Source organism: Oryza sativa, chromosome 5 (genome assembly GCF_034140825.1).
Source record: "Oryza sativa Japonica Group chromosome 5, ASM3414082v1".
Lineage (NCBI taxonomy): Eukaryota > Viridiplantae > Streptophyta > Magnoliopsida > Poales > Poaceae > Oryza > Oryza sativa.
Window position 1 is genome coordinate 8,691,017 of NC_089039.1, and position 16,969 is coordinate 8,707,985.

General features: G+C 43.7%; 1 long non-coding RNA gene across 1 annotated transcript in view; it reads right to left on the reverse strand.

Moving 5' to 3' along the window:
* Window positions 1-5,983: 5,983 nt before the first annotated feature.
* The window catches only part of LOC112938951 (uncharacterized), a 102,470-nt gene continuing 91,484 nt past the window's right edge, over window positions 5,984-16,969 (reverse strand). The window contains exon 5 of the long non-coding RNA XR_010741480.1: window positions 5,984-6,059. This is a non-coding gene — a long non-coding RNA (uncharacterized lncRNA). The remainder of the gene's footprint in view (window positions 6,060-16,969) is intronic.

Consider the following 16,969-nt stretch of genomic DNA (forward strand, 5'->3'; position numbering starts at 1 on the left):
CTTCTGCTTGTCCATTGGCTTGTTCATAATATGGTGAAGAATTTAACAATTTAGTTCTCATACCCTCTGCAAATTGAACAAACTCATCTGACACAAAGATAGATCCCTGATCAGTTGTGATTGTTTGTGGAACACTAAATCGGTAAATGATATACTCCTTGACAAACTGGATGGCATCTTCAGAATCAACTTTCTTCAATGGGACTGCTTCTACCCACTTAGTGAAATAATCGGTTGCCACCAATATAAACTTATATCCTTTACTTGAAGGTGGATTAATCTGGCCGATCATATCAATACCCCATCCTCTAAACGGCCAAGGCTTGATTATAGGATTCATAGCCGATGCTGGTGCCCATTGAATAGCTCCAAATTTCTGACAGTCTTGACACCCTTTATAATATCTAAAGCAATCTTCCAGCATTGTCGGCCAAAAATATCCAACTCTTCTAAGAAACCACTTCATTTTATGAGCCGATTGATGAGTATCACAAATTCCTTCATGTACTTCTCCCATTACAACTTTAGCTTGATCGGCACTTAAACATTTAAGCAATACTCCATCAATCGTCCTATAATATAGTTCACCATCCAACAAAACATATCTCAAAGCTTTATATCTTAATTTCCTTGAAGCCGATTGAGAAGGATTCTTCAAATAATTGAACACATCATATCTCCAATCATCGGCTGTAATTGCAGCAATCTCTATGTCAACACCTTTCATCATCGGTTTATATCCTGATGCCCCCTGAGCCAAATCATTAGCTTCCATGTTCTGCTCTCGAGGAATATGTTTCAATGTGACCAACCGAAATCCATTCATCAATTCCTTGCACCTCTCATGATAAATCATCAATAAATCATTTTACACTCATATTCTCCAGCTAGTTGATTAATTACTAATAAAGAATCACCCATAATTTCAATAGCATCGGCTTCAATCTCCTTCAAAAGTTACAAACCCTTAAGAACTGCTTCATATTCAGCTTGATTATTTGTAACATAAGATTTTATAGTATAAGCAAACTCAAAACTTGCCCCCCTTGGTGACATGATAACCAAGCCGATGCCACAACCATGAGTGCAAACAGAACCATCAAAGAACAACGTCCAAGGCACTATTTCAACTGAGCCGATTGAATCATCTCGATGCTCTACAATAAAATTGGCTATAGCCTGTCCCTTGATAGCTTTGGGTGACTCATATCTAAGATCAAACTCTTTTAAAGCATAAATCCACTTGCCAATTCTCCCTTTTAACACTGGAGCCGATAGCATATATCTGACCACATCGGCTTTGCAAACCACAGTGCACTCATTTGATAACAAATAATGCCTTAACTTTGTACACGAAAAATATAAGCACAAACATAACTTCTCCACTGAAGAATACCTTGTCTCTGCATCCAAAAGCCTTCTGCTTAAATAAAAGATTGCCCTCTCTTTACCTTCAAACTCTTGAGTCAAAATTGAGCCGATTGACTTCACATCGGCCGATAGATACAACCTGAAAGGCACCCCTTTTTTGTGGAGAAATTAAAACTGGAGGGGAACTTAGATATTCTTTAATACTATCCAAGGCCTTTTGCTGCTCTGCCCCCAATGCAAATTCCTGATCGGCTTTAAGTCTGAGCAAGGATGTAAATGGCTCTAATCTCCCAGACAAATTAGAAATAAACCTTCTAATAAAATTCATCTTGCCGATCAAAGATTGCAATTGTTTCTTGTCTTCTGGAGGTTTGATCTTCTGAATAGCATTAATACTCCTTTGTGGCATTTCAATACCCCTCTCATGCACAAGAAAACCTAAAAATTGTCCAGCCGATACACCAAAAGAACACTTTGTGGGCTTCATCTTCAAGCCATATTTTCTTGTTCTCTCAAAAACTTTTCTCAAATCAGCTATATGACCTTTGACTTCCTTGGACTTCACCACTACATCATCGATATAAATTTCTACCAACAAGCCGATCAAATCATGAAAAATGTAATTCATAACTCTTTGATATGTAGCTCCAGCACTTTTTAATCCAAAAGTCATTACAACCTATTCATATAAGCCGATTGCACCAAGACATCTGAAAGCAGTCTTATGAATATCCTCTTCTACCATAAAAATTTGATTATATCCAGCATTGCCATCGATAAAACTTATAATCTTGTGCCCTGAAGCAGCATCTACCAACTGATCGGCAATCGGCATTGGGTATTCATCCTTAGATGTAGCTTTATTCAAATCTCTGAAGTCAATACAAACCCTAAGTTTGCCATTTTTCTTGATAACTAGAACTATATTAGAAACCTACTCAACATATCGGCATGGACGAATAAAACCAACATTATATAATCGTGTAATTTCAGCTTTAATTGCATCATACATATCGGCTTTACATCTTCTAGGTGGTTGTTTGTGTGGCCAATATCCTGGCTTGATAGGTAACTGATGTTCAACAATCGATCGGCTGAGTCCTGATATCTCAAAATATTCCCAAGCAAAGCAATCTCTATGTTCCTTCAATAATTCAATTAACTTGGTTTTAAATTCAGATGATAAATTTTTACTGATAAATGTCGGCCTAGGTCTATCTCCTGGACCAATATCCACTTCTTCCAAATTATCAGCCGACATGAAAGCTTGCCCTAATTTGCCATCGAGATCATCTACAGTGTTCTTGGTGTAGAAATTTGAACCCTCCACAACACCCTCAAAGCAACAATTGGGGTTCTCCATCTTCAACTAGCTGGATATCACAATCAGACACTTTTAAATAATCTCCTTGCCAGATTTTTTCCAGACAAACAATCAATACCATCCATCTCCGAAACAGTTAAATTGGCATTGGCAACATTTGCTGACCTATCGGCTGGGACTACCTCAATCTTGTCACCTTGCCATTGAATCAAACTGTGATGCATGGTTGAAGGAATACAACAATTAGCATGAATCCAGTCCCTTCCAAGCAGCAGGCTATATGAACCCTTCCCATCGATGACAAAAAATGTGGTAGGAACAATCTTGCTACCGACTGTCAACTCTACGTTCAAAACTCCTTTAGTCTCTGTATGATTGCCACCAAAATCCTTAAGAACCATCTTAGTCTTGATGAGATCATCTGCACTCCTGCCCGATTTCTTGAATGTAACATATGGCATCAAATTTACAGCAGCTCCACCATCAACTAACATTTTAGACATCGGCTTGCCATTAACAAATCCCTTAACACACAATGGCTTAAAGTGCCGATTCTCTGTCCCTTCTGGCTTCTCAAAGATAGCTTGTTCTGGTGACAAAATCATTTGAGCACAAGATTCCTCCATGATGTCTGCATGCCTTTGATCAATTCCAAATTCTGCAGGTAACACAAACACCATGTTAACCGATGAAGAAGCAATAGCCTTTCCTTTAGCCAATCTCTCTGCTTCATCGGCTTTAATCTCATCGGCTGACACCACTTTGCTTTTAACACGCCAAACTTGTTTTGTTTTTGCTCTTTTCAGCCGTCGACCTATATCTTGTTGATTTTCTTGAAATTGCTCCATGTTCCTCATTCTTTGAACCCTTCTCTTCTGACTCTTGGAAAAAATACCAGAAGGACACCATTGTGGATTTGCAACCTCCTCAGCAACTTCTTCCTAGAGATAATCTTGATGAATAGGGCCCAACCTTTGGTGAACATGCAACTTTCTCTGTAAAAACCGATCTTCTCTAGAATGAAATCGGCTATGATCCCCAGAATTTCTGCAACCTGGGCAATCTCGTACTGATGGCAGTCTCATCCCTTCATTCCAGCAAAACCTGAAAAATTCACAACTCCAGTGTGGATCAACACTGTCATCATCCCTGAAATATTGCTCCTCCTACTGATCATATCTTCTCTGATATTTGTTAATCATTCTAATAGAATCAAGCCGATTTTTCTTTCTGTCGGCTATCTTCCTACTTGTGTTAACCATGTTGACAGTAAAAGGGTTACCATCAATTTTCATCGGCTTCTTTGAATCATCAAATTTGATTTTACCTTAGCTCAATGGCCAATTGAATCTGCTGTCTAAAAACTTTGCATTCATTGGTACTGTGAGATCCTGTATTATGCCACTTGCAATATTTTCTCTTTCCTAATTCATCAGCCGATGGAATCACATGACCAGCAGGGAGCTTAATCTATAACTCCCGGAGCAATAAATCAAAAATTCTGTCAGCTTTGGTGATATCAAAGTCATATCTTTCTTCATTTCCAGAATTCTTAACCCATTGACATGAAACCACCTTCTTTCTTCTCACCCATTCGGCTGTTGCTACTTCAGGATCCTCTTCTTCTTCAGATTAAGAGACATAAGGGCTGATATAATTAACCTTTTTAAATGCTTTCTTGGCCTCTTGGAACCTCTGTTCATGCGTTGCTATTTTCTGAGCCAAGTGAGCCAAACTCTTAAAGTCTTGAGGCGAAAATCTTTCCTTGATTGGTGATAATAAGCCCTGGAAAGCCAAATCAGCTAGCTGAGAGTCTGTTAAGGCCAAACTATAGCATCTATTTCTGACATCTCTGAACCTTTGAATATAATATTGGACAGATTCTTCATGTTTTTGCTTGATTGCCGTCAGATCAGATAGTTTCATCTCATGAATCCCACTGTAGAAGAATTTATGAAACTGTTTTTCCAAATTGGCCCAGCTATGAATGAAGTTGTATGGTAAAGAAGAAAATCATGTGAAAGCCGATCCAGATAAAGACAAAGGGAATAATTTGACTCTTAGAGCATCAGTAGCCGATGCCTCACCACATTGAGCTAAAAATCGGCTGACATGCTCGTAGGTTGACACATTGTCCTGTCCTGAAAATTTAGAGAAGTTGAGGACTTTGTATCGGCTTGGCAGAGGTACTCTTTCAAAGTATTCTGGATATGGATGCCGATACAGATTGTCACCATCCTTTGGCTTGAGACCAAATTGCTCCCTCATTACATCGGCTATCATATCGGCCCAAGGCTTCTGTCCTCCTTGCACTTGTTGCTGCATCGGCTCGAACTGGCCGATTTGAGGTTGATACTGAGGCTGAGGTGATGCTTCTAGCCGATACTACCTTTGAGGTGAATGAGGTTGAAATTGGTAGTTGGTATTACCCCTTATGTGACTTTGAGGCAACTGATTGGCCATAAAAGCTTGTTGATCAGGGGTAAATTGGGCATTGACAGGTTGCTGCTGTGGGATTGGTACTTGCTGCCTTGTTGGTGTCTGCAAGATCGGCTGAACAACTGACTGATTAGGGCCAAACATAGCTGCAACTTGTTTAGGAGAAACTCTAGGAATGTTCTGCCCTATGTGTTGAGGTTGTTGTCTCATCAGAACTTGAGGATTGAATCCAGGTTGATTCTGTGCCGATGCTGACACCTCCTGCTTAATCATAGCTGATGTTGCTGATATCGGCTGTTCTGGCACTAGTCCTGGCACGGGTTGTTGCTGATTGGTTATCAATGGCCTGTATTGTGGAAAAACTCCCTCTGGCAAGAATATTGGCCCCTTGGCATGATGTTCAGCAATAGTACCATCAACTACAGACTTGGTCATATTAGTCAAAGTATTGACAAGCACTCCTGATTGATTGATCAAAGCATTGTGTACAGCATAATCAATCCTGTCTTGTAAACTCTTGAATTCTTCAGGAGTTTCTTCCTGCTTGACTTCCTTGTCCTTCCCAGAACTTGACTCTAGGTCTTCATTGCTTAGAAGATTTACTTTATACCTCTGAATTACTGTTCCTGATCTGGTCTGAACAAGGGAATGCAAGTATTGATTTTAGAGCTTATTCATCAGATCTTCATATTCTGCCTTTTGCTCTGGTGTTAATTTGTCCATTGTTATTGGAATGACATTGTCTGGACTAACATCAGATGTCTTTGTGTCCACCATCTAGCAAATTCTTCAAGAAATGGTCCCACCTGGCATGCCAAAAGCGTGTTGATGCAAAAAAACACACATTGGCCTGAGAGATTTGCTTAACTCTAGTGCAGGTCCTAAATATTGCTTTCGGGTTCTAGGCATGCCAATTGGTTTGATCCTGCAACCAATAAGAAATATAGAAAGAAAACGAAATGAGTCCTTCAATGATAGCCGATCGACTGGTTTGCTTATGACATATCATTGAGCATTAAGCCGATATAACATGTATCAAATCGGCTATGATGAATAAAGAAAAAGAAGATTAAATTTACTCAATCGGCTGTAGATATCAATATAATATAATCCAAATCTCAAAATATACTTAAACTAAGTGATTGGGATAGATCGGACAGGGCGCCGAGACAGTATAAATCACTTATGTGTAAATATACATTAAGGCAGATATTATATTTATTCATAACATAGCCGATTAGGCAAATCTAACATGTATCGGCTAGTACTCCGATACCACTCTATACTGAGATATTATTATAAACAAAATATATTAAATAAGTATTGATCTGATATTAGGATGACCTAACTAGATTAACAGAAAGCTTAATATATTTTATTATGGTAAGATCTCAATATAACGGATAGATTTAGCATATCAAGATAACAAGATAACTAAATCAGGTAAGACCGGCTGAAACCTCGATGCTATCTCTATTAGCAACCATAAACACGCTAGAGATTATAATTCTAAACACAACTTAGTAGATCAAACCTAACTGATGCAGCACTAAGTATGTAAAGAAACACAATATCTAGACAATCAAGTTAATGAGAACCTTTTTGAGATGGTAGATACACTATATAATCTGGAACAACATTGATATATAACCCTATCGGCTATCTTCTGACAGTAGATACTAGCCGATGGGGTCATATAATCAATATTCATCTAGATTATATAGTATATATGAAACTCGACGATTTACATAAACAAGATTAGAGTATCATAAAGATGGAAGCACTAATCCCGAGAACACAACCCGCCATAACAAGTTTTACCTCCTGCTGGAGATCGAAGCCGATGCAGCCCAACTCGAAAGCAAGAACTTGTCGAAAGTAAAGAAGTAAAAGGTGGCGATGCGCCGAGATTGTTATTGAACTGATTGTTATTTTGATTACACAACCTTGGGTCCTTTTTATACCCAAAATTACATAAGATGTCCTTGTCAGACACGACTCCTATCTCTATTACAACATAAATTAAGGAAAACTCCCTAACACAAACTCTAACCGACAATATCTATAAGGAAATTAAGAAAATATCCTAATTAATAGATACAATTGCCTTCTCCGGACTCAATCCGCACATGGCAATCCTCATGAAGCACTCCAACCGAATCCGACAATGATCCAGCCTTCTCCTTATTGGAATCGGCTACATCGACTATCCTGATCCGATTCTGCCTCAGCCGATGTACACTATACCCGATTCAGTTGTCAACCGATTTGCACTCTGTTTCCGCAACCGCCAAGCTCCTCCAAATCCGCTTCGGTTCTAACTTCAAATCCAATGTGTGATTTACCAAATTTGGTCGTTAACACGTCTTCTCTAACATTCAAAGAATGCTCAATCACCTCTCTGGGAATACTCGGCATATCAGATGGTTTCCACACAAAGATATCTTTATTAGCTTGAAGAAAGGTGATGAGCACGCTTTCCTATTTACAATCTAACTCAGCACCAATTACTGCAATTTTAGAAGAATTAGAGGGATCAAGTGGAATTTTCTTTGTCTTTGCATCGCCTTCGCCTGTCTTGAGGGATTTGGTAGTAGGCATTTCTCCTTCGGGTGTTGAGCACGTGGCCAGTCGGATTTCTTCTCGGTTGAGTTCTTTCTCCCGGACTTGGGCCAACTCACAACTTTCTTTATCGCAGGTAACAACTTACTTAACGTTGCTTTGAAGGGGTATAACTCCTCGCGGACCCGGCATCTTCATCATCATGTAGGTGTAGTGCGGAACAGCCATAAACTTGGCTAACGCCGGCCGTCCGAGTATGGCATGATATGCTGTCTCGAAGTCAGCAACTTCAAAACAAATATTCTACGTGTGGAAATTCTCCCGAGTGCCAAAGGTGACCGGTAGAGTGATCTGGCTGAGTGGCGTGGCTGACAGCCCTGGGATGACTCCATGAAAGGGCGCAGTACTCGGTCGTAACTCAGATCTTGGGATCTACATCTCATCCAGGGTCTTGGCGAAGAGGATGTTGAGTGCGCTTCCACCATCAATAAGGACTCGCTTGAGTTTGACATTACGAACCACTGGGTCTAGTACCAGGGGGTACCGCCCCGGGTGGGCCACTCGGTCAGGATGATCCGAGCAGTCAAACCGAATTGTGACTTCAGACCATATCAAATACTATGGTGTTGTCGGCTGTACGGCATTGATTTCCCTCTCAGTCAACTTCTGCTTTCTCTTGGATTCATAGGCGAGTGGCCCTCCAAAAATATGATTAAGCTCCATGCTATGGTCCTGAAAAGCGCCTTTGTCCGAGTTCTGCGTCATCCTTCTTCCGAGTGGACGTCCCGGCTTCTCCATCAGTCGGCTTCTTGGATTGGGCGGCATATTGTTCAGCAAATTGCTTGTAGATGAAGCAGTCCTTGGCATCATGCTTGGAATTGGTGTGATGAGTGCATGGACCGTTCATTATCTCATCATAAGTATTGACTCGGGGCCGCTGGTGTTGGAAATTTGAAGTGGTACCGACGAGGTCCTCCGGCTTGCGCTTGCAATCCTTGTGGTTTGTTCCGCTCCCACTAGCTCCATGATTATTGTCTTTCTTGGGTTTCCAACTACCAGCCGACTGCTTGGAGGCCTTGACCACATCATCCACCTTGTCATATTCATTGGCTTTTTCATACATGGCAAAATTTGCCACAGGACACGCAAAGATTATGGTCTTTGCTGTGGGACACCCGAAGATCGTGTATTTGCTCGTGGACACCGTAAAAATGTGGTAATTAGCTAGAGGACACCGGCCGCATTATTTTATTATTTTCGGTGGAAACGGAGAGAGAAACAATGGTTAAAGACAAGTTTACCCATGGGCCCACTTGTCAATCTCACAAATCCTCTCTTTCTCTCTTCCTCTTCTTCCTCAGCAATGTCGATGGCGGCGGCGTCCGAGACGAGCAGCGCGAGCGCGTGGCAGGCAGCCCTTGACAGCGTCCCGCACGCAGAGCGACGCATCGGCCAACACTGCCGCGTACCCCGCCACCGCGCGACTGGAAGACGGGCGGTGCTGCTAAATGAGGCACGCATGAGGCACGGAGCGGGAGCGGGACCGCCCGTGGAGGCAGGGAGCGGGAGCGATAGGCGGCCACGGGCAACAAGCAGATCCATGCCGCTCGTTGCCAGCCTCTTCTTGTTGTTCAGTTCCTGACGATCAATCAATCGATCGATGGATCAGCTCATCGAAGCAGCGAAATCATGAATTAATTATAACCCGAGACTTAACGAATCATCGATCAATCTCACATTCTCATCTTGTTGGTCTTGCTCTTCTCGACGTACTCGTCGAACACGCTGGCCCTGGCTTGCCCGGCCTGCCCGGCGGCGGTGGCGGCGAACATGGCGGCGAGACCCAGCAGCGCGGCGCGGCTGCCGCCGCCCTGCTGCTCCAGCTTGGGCGGCACCTGTCACGCCCGGAATTTCTATCCAAAATTTCAAACGCTTACATGTGTATAAACCCTTGTCCAGGAATTAGCCGAGGCACACAATAACAAATTGATAATAGATTGATAATAGAGTACAATTATTACTCTAATTAATAAGCGAATATAATGTCATTACAGAGGTAGATAGTTCCTCTCAAATAATAAAGTTCTAAGCAGCGGAAAATAAGATAAACGGCGCAGACGACTCCATCCCACAAGCAGCTTGACCAGGGCTACGCCTAATCCTCTACACCATCAACATCACTGTAGCACTCCTCCTCTGATGAATGATTGCAAGGTGAGTATAGGATATACTCAACAAGCCACGCAGCAAATATGCAAATGCAAGATATAACAAAGGATGGCATAATATAGTCTCATTTGCATAAACGGCATTTAATAAATATTTCAGAATTTAATAAAACAGTAAGGTATTAATTAAACAATATTAATCCAACACTATACAACATACCCGTTGCATAGGTCCAACCATTCTGAACAACCATTCCCGACTGCACAGTTCTATCTCCAAACCAGGAATGTAACATTCCAAACCAGGAGCTACACAAATTATTACCAATTACAGCATCATTTATTATGGTGAGAGGTGTGAAACTAATCACGAAAGACATTGTTAGACCCACCCATAACTGCGGGCACGACTATTCGAATAGTTTTACTCTAGCCAGAGGTGTACCACTGTACCCACAAGACACAACCTCAACATCATGTCAACCATGCGTCGCGATACTTAACAAGTACCCGAATAGAGATTGTGACAATACCCTCTGCATAACACAATTCAAAGCAGTGCACCATTCCCGGATCATAATCACCCCCTTGTAAACAAGGCATGGACTCCCCAGCGACCCCCGTGGGCTTATCTCCGCCACTTCACAGTCTGGTGCTCTATAATGAACCATACTATACAGAAAGTAAAGCCGTTGCCCACGCTGGCTTGTGGTTGGCACGGTTAATGTTTCACAACCGAAAACCGTGAACCAGTCCTTAATTGTCATGAGCACGACCATCAAAACCATGTGCTCACAACCCACCATTATTAGGTTTTAGTTGACAAATTAATTAATTAACAAATCACGATCAACCATCATGAGCTATCATTAAGCCATCATTAAATAATAGTGAATCATAAGTTATCCCAAATATATGAGCTAGTGTCTCTAAGCATGGCTAAGCATCCTAATCACTTTAGCTAAAACCATATAATGTTCTAGCTAATCCAATTATTAACCAAGTGACAAAGAATAGGTAATCAATAGCAAAAGGGCTATAACAAAAGCAATAGGTTATTCCCACCCAATGACATTCAGAAATAAATGCAATAGTTGAATAGAAACAATAGCTTTAAACGGGATCAACATGCTCAAAGGGGTGTTTGGGATCTGTGTGACTTGCCTTCCTGGCCTTGGAACTCTTCAAAGTCTTCTCCTGCAAAATCGGACTCTCCGGGAATGTCGGAATATAAGCAGAAAAGAGAAAAATCACCAAAACAGCACATAAACAATCATGAACAGTACATGTGGATATTTTTAACATGTAGATCTCAATATTAGAAAAATTTAGAGACTTGAACCAACTAAATCCGAGCTAAGATGAATTAGTTATGAATTTTTAAAGATTAAATCGGATTAAATCATTTATATAGATTTTAATTGAATTATGACGCAATAAAGAATTATTTTTGAAAAGGAAAAAGGAATTATTGTGTCAGCGGCTCGGGTTCACGGTGGACCGGGTGCACGGGACGGTATAAGGAAACGAACGGCCGAGATCGAATCGGTCTACCGCGGTCTACGGCTGACGTCGACAATGACGTCGGCGATGACGTCACCACCGGCGGCGGCTCGGCCAGGCATGCTCGCCGGCGATCGACGGCCCGGCGGCACAAACGGAGGGCATCTACACGTAGCGGGTGACGCGGCGAACCTTACCGAGGCACGGACGGCGGCGGACGGCAACCGAACGGCGACGGCGACGACGACGAGGTTGAAGCGGCGGTGACGATCGGGTCGACGACGACGGCGGTGCTCCGGCGATCCTTGGCAGAAACGGAGGGGTGGACGAGGACGGCGACGACCTGGCGAACCCGACGGTGGCCTTCCCGAGCGACGACGACGATGGAGCGGCGGCGGCGCACGGCTGGACTTGCGGCGGCGACGACGGCGCAAGGGCAAACGCGGAGGCGGCGCTACTGGCGGCGACGAGCTGAGGCGAGGGTGACGGCGGACAGAGGAGGTCCCAGGGGTCCTTATAAAGGGCTAGAGGGCGGCGATGGAGGCCCACGGTGACCAGCGACGGCGATGGAAGGTTTAGGGTTCGGGTGGAAAAAGGAATCCGAATCGAGCTCGAATCCCACGATTTCCAAACGAATTTAGACGACGATTCCAAAAGAGAAAAGATAGAAGGGATCCCGAGGATCATTTCCCCTCTATTGATTCGATCGGATCGGAAAAGGAGCGGTCGAATTTGGAAGGGTGGCAGCGGTGGCTTGCGCGCGTTAGGGCGCGGCTGTGGCGGGAGGAAAACGACGGCCCTGACAGGTGGGCCCCATCTGTCAGCGGGAGAGAGGAGGGCGAGCGGCTGCTCGGCTCGGCGGACTAGGTCGGGCGCGATTGGGCCGGGGAGAGAGAGGGAGGGGGTTTTGGGCCCAAAACCAAAAGGAAGATTTTTAAAACCTTTTTCAATTTAAATTATTCATGAAATGCAATTCCATTTATTAAAAATACTTTCTTGGCTCAAATAAATCCCAGAAAAATCTAGGAACTATAGAATTAAGAGAAGTATTTAATAAAATTTTATCTAGCCCACTTTTATATTGGAATTTATTATTTAAAATTAGATCTTTTCTTGTAGGCTTTTAAAATCATTTCTAATAATTCCAATTAAACAACAATTTATACATTTGGGATTTTTAGGGTGTGACAAACGCGACGTGCACGCGCTTTGGCAGCGCCGACGAGGCGACCGACTGCGGAACCGCCGCGGCAGGCTTGAGGCTGACGAGGTTGTTGTTCACTCCAGCCATAGCTCGATGGAGCTGCGTGCAAGCGTGTGTGTGTGCAAGAATTTGGTTGGTTGGAGACGACCAGGACGTGGTGGTGTGGTGATGGTTGGATGACGATGACGACAGTTCACCAGGAGCGGCTCACCGCCAACGTGCCGGTGAAGTTGGGGATTATGCTCCCTCGCTGAAGAAGAGAAGAGAAGCAAAGAGAAGGAAGAAGAACAGTGTCTAGGGGCATTTTGGTACTTTCAACGCTATTTCTCTCTCCGTTTCGACGACAAATAATAAAATAATGCGGCTGGTGTCCTCTAGCTAATTACCACATTTTTGCGGTGTCCACGAGCAAAAACACGATCTTCGGGTGTCCCACAGCAAAGACCATAATCTTTGCGTGTCTTGTGGCAAATTTTGCCTTCATACATCTGCTTGACCGTTCTAGGAGGTTTGCGTTCGAACTTGCCGATGAGTTGATCATTGGTGAATGCAGCAATAATGTTGTCAACAGTGATGTTGGAGATCTTGTTGCGCTTCTCGGAAAAACGTCGAATGTAATCACTCAAAGATTCGTCAGGTTTCTGGATCACATTGTAGAGTTCAAAATGAGTTCCCGGCCGCTCAAAGGTCCCTTGGAAATTTGCAACGAAGTGGTCGCGGAGCTCGCCCCATGATCTGATTGAGCCTCGCGGTAACCCAACGAGCCAGTTCCTAGCCGAGATGGCTAGGGCAACAGGCAAATAATTGGCCATTGCTTTGCTGTCTCCTCCTGCTGCGCGAATTGCAAGTGTAGACGGTGAGCCATGATTCAGGATCAGTCTTGCCATCATACTTCTCAATGCCAGTTGGTTTGAAGCCAGCTAGCCAATTCACTCGACGCAGGTCGCTTGTGAAGGCGGTGACTCCTTCATCGTCGTTGTCGGGTGAGTGGCGTCGCTCTCGGTGATGATACCCTTCGTGTCGTACTCGGCATCGTGCATTGAGTGTGTCTCGAAGATCAGGTACTCGGGAGGAACTCTGATATTCCGAGTGCGCTCGTTGATTCCTTCGCGCGCGAGCTGAAGAGTGTACAGACTGATCCTAATGGTGTCTTCCCGAGTGGGGCAGTCGGGAGTCAATCCGGCTGTACTCGGGCTGCTGGCGATCTCCCGAGCGTATGGAGGGCAGTCGGCTTCCTGAAGGTGTGTGTGTGTGTCGAAGCTGTTGGTTGTGTCAGGGTTATGGATACCACATACCTAATAGTAGTTGACTAAATCTCGGTAGGACCCACTACATACCATGTCTTATACGGAAAAAACCTTCGGATATAGGAGGAGTTCCGCATAAGGAAGGATGAATAGAATTCTACATGGAAATGACAAGGACTACTCGGATTGTATCCATATTGGTTTCCCTAGTTTTACTTGGACAAGGGGACACCTATGGGTATAAATACAAGGCCCCCTAGGAGGAGAGGGGACACGGAACAATGGATCAAGACACAAGATCAACATACAAGCCAACATACGCCAAGACAAGCCGCCGGATATCAACATTGGAGATAAGCCTAGTAGTCCCCATACGGTTCCTACGACTACTGTTAGGAGGGATCTAGTGCTGTCTCTGATCTCGCCGGACATGGATTCGAGGAGGAAGACTACTCTATTGTCGACTGCGGGATGTTTTTATGGCCGCCAAGTCGACAACATATAGATAGGCTACCCCAAATATTGTACTGGCATGATTATGATGAATAAGAGCAACGACCGGCTTCGGCCAACAGGAGTACGGTTATTACCTGACAATTCAGGGGCCCTAACCTGTATAAAAATCCTTGTCTCCGTCTCTTTTACCTAAGTCTCGCGTATATCCTAGTACCAACGATCCTCATACTGTGCAAATATCGGAATCGCGACATCTAACGTCGACAGGTTGCCTGTTGCCTCCTAAGTCATCCGGGACTGTTGCAGCGATCATAGTTTTCATCCTATTCAGTGTTGGCGTGAGATGCACCGGGGCTTGAGGGATAATGGTGTCCAGCAGCAACTGCATTCTGCTGTGGTGTGAGGAAAACGTTGGTGTTATCGACGATGGTCTGGTCAATACGCTGTTGGACATTACGCCCACGATTGGCCAAGTCTCTGCGTCGACGCTCCTCGTCCTCTCACTGTCGGCGGTCTTCATCTTCCTTGAGCTAGTGCTCTTGTTCTTCTCGTTCTAGCCTAAGCCATTCTTCTTCCGCTAGTCGGGCTACCTTCTGTGCTTCCGTCTCATTGTCGGCCATGAACACTCCAAAATAAAGGGGTGTGTAGTCGTCGTCGAAGTCGTCATAGTAGCCGTCGTAGCAGGAGAAGTTGTCGAAGTCGAAGTGGTCGTCGAAATCACCATAGTTGATGTGTTCTATATTCGTGGCCAAGTCACAGTCAGACTCGCTGATGTACTCGGCGATCTCGGTCGATGAACACGAATTGAGTGGCTGAAGGATGACGCCGACTTCCCTGAAGCTAGATCTAATCTGAGCCGAGGCTAGATCGGACCGAGTCCTACGGGGGAGAGCGCTCTTGATCGAAACACCATGGCAAGATCATCGGGAAGTCGCATGGTGATCTCCGGGTATGCTGGCGTGTCTCCCACGAAGCTTGGTGAAGGAGTTGAAGTCTTGATGCTTTCGCCTGGGTGGTTTGTGGTCAACTCGGCAGAAAACGTATTGGAGTAGATCTTGGCCGAGTTCGGGAGACCGAACGGAGCCGAGTCGTCGTCTCCTCCTGACTGGTTCGAATTCGAGTCGAGAAGAGATATCTTGCCGAAGTTGTCGGTGATGAAGTCGAGGCTGCTGAAGCGGTACGCCTGGCCAGGAGGTAAGGCAAGGTCGTCAATGCCTGATGTAGATCCCATCGCACTAGTCGGCGAAAAAATTGACGCTACCCCTACCTGGCGTGCCAACTGTCGAAACTAGATTTCGGCAATAATAAAAGGGGTTGCGTACAAGCTAAGAAAGTGGATGGGTTAGATGGCAAAAAGGGTTTATACAGGTTCAGGCCTTCTCAATAAGAAGTAATACCCTACTCCTATCCGGCGAGATGTTTCACCGTGTTTGTATTGATGGAAAATATGATTGTGTATGATGTTCTATCTACTCTAAGGGGACGTCCCGACCCCCCTTTATATAGGTAGAGGAGCTCGGATCACAATATGGAACTCTATCCCTTACGGTCTAGAACTCCCTGTAGCCGTAACCGACTGGGACTACAGACATTACCTTGATACACAAGTATACATAATACCCGAATCCTTATCTATACGTATTCCATATACGTAAACTATCCCCTATAATAGTCGGATAGCATTGCCATGTGGATATACGGTAGTCATAATCTCCACGATAACCTTTCGGAAGACCGAGAACCCTTATCCACATCAGAGATTATGGATACCGTATATCCATATGGCTATGCTATCCGACTGGTATAGGGGATAGTTCATATGGATAGAATATATATAGATAAGGACTCGGGTATTATGTTAACTTTTATATCATGTCCCGTAGTCCTAGTCAGTTATGATTATAGAGTATCTATAGAGCTTTGCCTCCTAACCCATCCACTTTATAGCTTATTCGTTACCCTTTTTATATTGCCAAAATTTCGACTACCAGTTAAGTACAAGATAAATCACCTGCTATATCCTATACAAAAGAATGTTTAACATGAGAGACGCCTGCGTCGTTTTCAATCGCAGAAGAAGCCTGGCCGATATGTCCATGGGCGGAGCTTTATGAAGAAAGGCTAACAAGACACGCCGTCTTGAATAATTATCCTAATCTAACACAAGGTTTTGGTTGGCTGATCGGTACTAATAAAGAGTCCCAGGCTACCGGTACCAATATTCTCACAAGAACGGTGCTCCCTCTATCCTTAAAATATAAAAGCGAATTTTTTCTAAAATAACTATCGTAAGTTTTCGACGGGTTTATAAAATATAATGGTTAAGATATGAAATGAGAATCATTATATCGATTATATGTTTTCATTGTTTTGTTATTTGACGTGGTACATGTTAATCTCTCATTTTTAAATAAACGACAACTTTAACTTTTATCATTATTACTCTTGGATGGTAACACCAACTAGGACTAAAGATTCTCGGCTCCCTAGCCCCTGATAACCCTCTGACAAGGCAGAGACTCTATAAGAGGGTAAACCAAGACTAAAGGTCATCTAGTCCCGTTGGAGTTTTAAACCGGGACTAAAAATGTTTTTTTTAGTCCCGGTTACTATTGGAACCAGGGCTAATATATTTTTTTACCAACCCAGCAAAGATGATTTCTCCAGTAGTGTAAAGGGAACAAAAGTTTTATAC